Below are 6,409 nucleotides of genomic sequence, written 5' to 3'. Positions count from 1 at the left end.
TTGTCGTATACCGTAGTAAATCTTCCCATTGCAAGGTCCGTTTCCTCTTCCAGGAAATAGCCCTGGGAATATCATTTGAAGTTTTTATTGCATATGTCTTCATGGCGGGAAAGGCCTCAAATATCCAAATCTACAAACAATATAATAACAAACATTAGTAATTGTTAAATAATTACTTATAATTTTGGAAACATCATATAAAAATTCTTACCTTAAAGGCCCAAATAAAGCCTGTCAAAGTGTATTTGGAACCATCGCCATGCAAACTTTTTCGATCATTCAAGGCAGACGATAACTTATTCCATGTAGCTTTCCATAAATACGAGCTCCACGGAAACAGGTTCCACGCATTTAGGTCTTCTACCAATTTGATTAGATCATTTGGAATAGGTTGTCTGGCCTCTCTGCCTAAAAAGCCGGCATGCAAAAGAATTAGAAGGCATACTCGGACAACGTCGACGTCATCCATCCGAGTAAAACCATCTTTATTATTCAAAATCTTGTCAGGTCTTCTACGTGTAGACTCGGCCTCTCCAGCTCAGGAAAAACCCGGGATAGCCATGATGGGCGGGTAATGTGTCTAGTGTACCGACCTACATCATCGTGTCCGAAGCGTAGACCGGTGATTAAGCAAAACTCCTCCCGCCCAAAACACGTATACGCCGGTGGAAAATCAAACCATATCTCTTCATCACGACGTTGTATAGTCTCTGGTAGATCGCTAGTCATGGTTTGAAGAAACAGGTGTGTCAACATCGCATCTCCACCGGGATGTTGTACTTTCAGCCATGGCCCGAAGCATGTATCCTCAAACATTTTTCTTTGTGCAGGTGAAAGCTTCGACGCAATTGTTTTGGCCAGGCTGACTTTATTTCTCAAGGTCAATTGAGCCGAATAAAAGTTCTACAAAAACAATAAACATACTAAATTAGATATACCAAAAACTACACTGTGAAGATATACCAAAAACAATAATAAACATAAATAGTAGTAGTTTATTCTTCAAACTTAAATATGCAACACTGTGAATTTCGTATTTGTCTTTGTTTTTTGGTTGAAGTAATGCAATTCATTCAAGTTTCAATTTGCAGAAGAAGAATAGTTTCTGAAAATGAAAATCGTAACACGAAAATGACTATCGCAACGAGAGAATCGCAACGCGAAACTAAAATCGCGTTGCGATTTGCATTTCGCGTTGCGATTCTTGGTTGATTTAATAAGTAATCTAAGTGAAATGGTTAATCTATTATTGAAATTACCAGTAAACTTATCATCAATTTCAATATGAAAAACCTAATAATAATGCAAAAATTTCAAAAAGAAAATAATTAAAAAAACTAACCCTCGTTGGTTGATTTGGTTGATTTTCCATTTCTGATTGTGAGGGTGGCTCTGAGAGATGGAGATAGACGGATTTCGCCGGAGATGGGGACGGATTTCGTCGGAGATGGGTGAGAGAGTGAGAGATGGAGATGGGACTGAGTTGTGATTTTAGGTTTTAGGTTATGAGTTGCGATTACGGGATATACTGTGGACAGTTCAGTGTTCCAATATATTAATATTCATGTTTGGAATTTAAAAATAAAATACTTGGCCAGGATACTAATGGCGCTTTGAAAATCGCATTGCGATTATGTATTATCGCGTTGCGAAAGTCAGTATCGCGTTGCGAAAGTAAGTATCTCGTTGCGATTTTTTATTATCGCATTGCGATAGTCAGTATCGCATTGCGATTTTCCCAATTCGCGTTGCGATTTACTTATTCGCATTGCGAATTGGAAAAATCGCAACGATACTGTATACCATCGCAACGCGATTTCCAACTATCGCAACGTGAAATGCAACGCGAATTTGCGATAATGGAGATCGCGTTGCGAATTAGCGATCGCATTGCGATTTTGTTGGTCATTTTGGCAAATCCGGAAAAAGTTGGTTAAAATCGTATATTATATGAGATTTTTGGTCACTGAGGTTATTTTCTCTTTTCTATTTATCCCCAATAGAGTCTCTTCTAAACCTCTTTCTTGCGCTCCAAGTAAGCTTTAGGAAATTTTGTTTTAGGGGATTAGGTCACTGTATTTCTTAGCTTCATGCAACAGCTCACCTCATTATCTTCTTGTTTTTGTACCTACAGTGATTGCTGGATCAATTTGGTTGCTTGGAACCGGCACAACGGCAATCTCCTGAGTATCGGCATTTCCACCGGAAGTGGGAACTATATCGGAGATTTTTGGTCACCCCTTGACCCGAGGGATGACTCGTATTCATCAGCGGAGGATTCGGGTATTATCGCAAAGTCTTTGTTGGCCATAGATGATTCACGAGATTTTCTTCCTTTAATGGAAAAAGCACATTTGATTCGACGAACAGATTTCTCAGGACGTTTTAGAAAACCTGTCATATATCTGATTTTGCTAGGGCTTTTGGAGCCGCTTTCCGCAGTACTCAAGTTTCCTTCATTCAAGACCTTATCGGTTGAATGCCCCGGAAGATGGTCATCCGGGAATATCTTCTCAAGAACTTCCTTGTCACCAACAACTCTGAGGTTTACATCATGAGATTGAAACACCTCTTCAAGGCTGCCTAACCGACGGTCGCTTTTGCTCCTCCTATTAAACACCACTCTTTTCTTCCGAAGACCATGCTTAACTCGGGTTTTTTTCGCATCAGGGGAACTGCTTTGGTCACTTTTAGGGGATACAGATCCTGCTGAAAGGTTGATGCCCAAAGAATCATTAGACACTCCATGAATCTATGTCTCAATACTCCTAGCCTTCCCTTTTCTTGGTTCCCAAGTCTGCAACACTTCATTTCCGGGACGATGAACCCATATCCCGGTTTCTTGTTGTCCTTAGATGTTTATAGGCTCAAAATGGTCCGGCCGGTTCACAGATTCATTTGAAGATATAGGTGAGCATGAACCTTTATCAGAAGCTTTAGCCGGTAAGGACTTTAATGTATCTTCCTTGCTTAATGCTTTAGAATCAACTGCACCATTACTTCCCTTAGTATTAAAGCGCTGTTATAGCGATGTGCACTCTTCCCATTTTAGTATTTTGAAGAGGTAACCATATTTCATGTCTCTGGCCACCCCGATAATCGCCGATATTCACCGTGCATTTACTGTAAATCGTAACAAACTAAATCAGTCCATCCGATAAGATCCGAAAACATAACAAATCCAGAAAACAGGTTATGGTCCGGAGACAAACCTAAGGAAATCATCAACAAAATGGTCTTTGTCGAGAACTTCGAGTGTTAGTACATTAGCTGTGTCTCAAGAGAAGATGGGGATCATGAATTCCTCACGCCATTTCGGAGACAAAGTTTTCTTATGAGTCTTCGTCTTGAACCGATACGAGCCAACTTGCCCCTTCACATATGGATCAGCCAATCCTGAAAATTTTCATCTGATTCCATTCATCAACCATCGAATCAGGTACTACAAAAGGGAAAGTTTAGAAACCAGATTTACTGCTAACCATTCAAGTCCGAAGGTTTCATATCCGCTGCTTCGATAACTTCAACCTTGACCTGAGCTGGAGGTTGCTTCTCATGCACGGAAAACCATTTTCCTGGAGTACATAAACAGTAACACGTATTTGGCTCGGCTGAAGCAAACTTCTTAAACCGGTTGTGACCTCGGAAACGGAGTATACTAAAAAACCAAAGTGCAATGCAAAAAGGGTAAAAGTACTTGTGCAAATACCTGGCTGGGATGTGGAAAACTTCTCAAAGTCAACAACCAACATATTTGGCTGCAAAACAAACGAACATTTCAAGCTAACTGCATTTGAAAATGCAATTTGTTTGCACAAGAGAACAACGGAAAACACGATCGGTGCACGAAGTTGAAGAACTGACCTCAACAAGTGTCTCCTCAAATGCAAGTGAGAGAAGCTTATCCTACACAAGTAAAAGGGGGATTACACAAGCAGATTGGGAGAAAAGAAGAGATTATAACAATAAAGATAAAGATTTATCAGAAAGAAAATGATTATTACAAGCCATTTGTCAATCCCCGGAACTTCTGTAACATCGAGTCCATGTGTAAAGATAGGTTTCACAGTCATCTGGAAATATGGAGGCTCAACAAAGCATAATCGCAAATGGCCGAGGAAGGCCATTGCCGAACAAACTTCAAACCAAATAAAACCTGCAAGACCAAAAAACATGGCAAGGAACGGAGAAATAGACACGAAGTACACATTTGCAAAAATTGTACAACAACTAAATAATGCCATGTCTTGAATATTAAGGCAGTGCAAGTGCAACACTTACGTGCAGATCCGAAAAAAGTCCTACATTCCTTAAACCATGTTAGTTTATGTTCCTTTTTGTGCATCACATTCCCATATTTTATCAGTACCTTTGCTTTAACATGCATGCGTATAATATTCAACTTTGCCCCCATCTCGAATCCCAATCTTTTCCTCAGTTTCACAGCAAGAACTGCACTCATGTCTTCTGCTGTGAGGAAATTCAATCCCAATTCCAGTACCCGCATGCTTTTACAGTGTAATTTCCACCACCGTAAAAATTCGAAAACCAGAAATCATAGAACGTACCACGTCGTCGTCATCCGACCATTGATGAAGAACCCTAATCTCTGTAATCAAAGGTGCATTTCTTCCTAAATATAAGTGCTGAACAACAACTTTCTTCTGCAAGCACAACAGTTATTATCATAAAAAACTCATAAATTCGATTGGAAAACGATTGTCCATCAGTCATTGCGAGTATCATTCACGAGCAATACATGCAAATGATTGAGACTGTTAATTACTAAGAAAGAAAAATTCATACAGCAGTCCATGGTTTGTACTTTTCCAAGAACCAGGGTATGATCGGAAGCAGAATCTTTTGCGATGCAATCTGTTCCATACAAATCGGCCATATCTTTTCGGAAGCATGGTTTAACCAATGAATCGACTCCGATTCCGAGAGCACCTTAACTCAAAGATAAGACCAACAAAGCATTAAAGGGACAGACATTACAATATCAAAATCCAAAAGACAATAAATTAAGCATTTGAGCCAATAAAAAGAAAACAAAATCCCCATCAAAATATAGAAAATTAAAAGGAAAAAAAAAGGAAGAGAAATTGAGAATTACTCTTCTCCTACAGGAATGCTTTCTTTCATCATGCTCCAATCTCTTCCTCAATCTAATTACATACCTTTCATGAACCTTTAATCAACAAAGAAATGAACTCTTCAATGAATAAATAAACAATAAAAATCAAAATAGATTTGTGAAAAGCACAGAAGGATGTTGTTTCTTCTTCTTCAAAGAATTAGATGATTAAATTACCGATTATATATAAAAGAGAGACGCAAAATAAGCAGCGGCATTGCAAAGATTGAAGCAAGAGAGCAGCCAAAGCACCATAAAAACCAATCCAATATGATGCATTATTGAAATCTCCATGAAATTGAATTCTGAAAACATCTTAAGGTATAAGATCCTTGCTTTTCACTCACTTTCAATAACCCAAATAAAAAACAGAACTTTCATGGGAAAGAAAAGAAACAACTAAGAAGGAATGTGAATGAAACGAGTTGGATTCAAGGGTTGTGTTTGAATTTAAGGAATCATATGAAGCAGTTATTAAAGTAGCTGTTTTCCATTTTATGCTACAAGAAACATGGGACCGGTAAATATTTTGCCTCAATAACACTACTATTGTCATTTAGAATAAGTTCTTGGCTCCGCTTAACTGTCTCTCTTATTTACAAAATACATATATGATATATTTATAATATTTTGATTTTTTTTAAAAAGAAGTATTACAAATCTCCTCTTAAAAAGGTTATGCAAATACTACTGTTTTTTTTACATGGGGCTTGGAAAAAGAGATAGGAAGGAAGATGGAAGATGGAAGATGGGTGATGATATTCAATGTTTATACAAATTTAGATTTAAAAACATAATATTTAATAAAATAAGAGCATTTATGTCTCTTTGATTGAATTAGTAATAATTGATAATATAAAATTTATTACACTTTCAACAATAAAACGTGATAATATAATATAAAACTTTATTTTTTTTATAAATTCAATTAGTATGAAAAAATATGCAAAAATAGGAAAGAAATGGAAACATAACTATAACAAACTATATAGAATATAATACAAATTTGAAAATAACTGACACCAATTACGAACACAACATGAATATATGATAGAAAAATAAAATCAAAATTAGATTTGAAGTTCCATCCATTAAAACCTTGAAGTGGCAAATTCCACCTCAGAATCACGTTTGTCATGTCATGTTGTTAAATATTATATTCAACGTTACCTTACCAGTGATGACAATAAATAACGCAACGGAGATCGGTCCTGTTGGATTCATGAACATCTCTATGGAGAAGACACAGTGAACGAAGAACAATGAAAGCAA

The 6,409-nt window shown here is 37.3% G+C and overlaps 1 pseudogene; it reads right to left on the bottom strand.

The window, feature by feature from the left end:
- Positions 1 to 2,108: 2,108 nt before the first annotated feature.
- LOC120143920 lies at positions 2,109 to 5,431 on the bottom strand (annotated as a pseudogene).
- Positions 5,432 to 6,409: the final 978 nt, after the last annotated feature.

The sequence above is a fragment of the Hibiscus syriacus genome, unplaced genomic scaffold, assembly GCF_006381635.1.
Source record: "Hibiscus syriacus cultivar Baekdansim isolate YM2019G1 unplaced genomic scaffold, ASM638163v2 tig00110865_pilon, whole genome shotgun sequence".
NCBI classification, from domain to species: Eukaryota; Viridiplantae; Streptophyta; class Magnoliopsida; order Malvales; family Malvaceae; genus Hibiscus; species Hibiscus syriacus.
The sequence above is the reverse complement of the archived record's forward strand: the minus strand, read 5'-3'. Positions and strand labels throughout refer to the sequence as shown.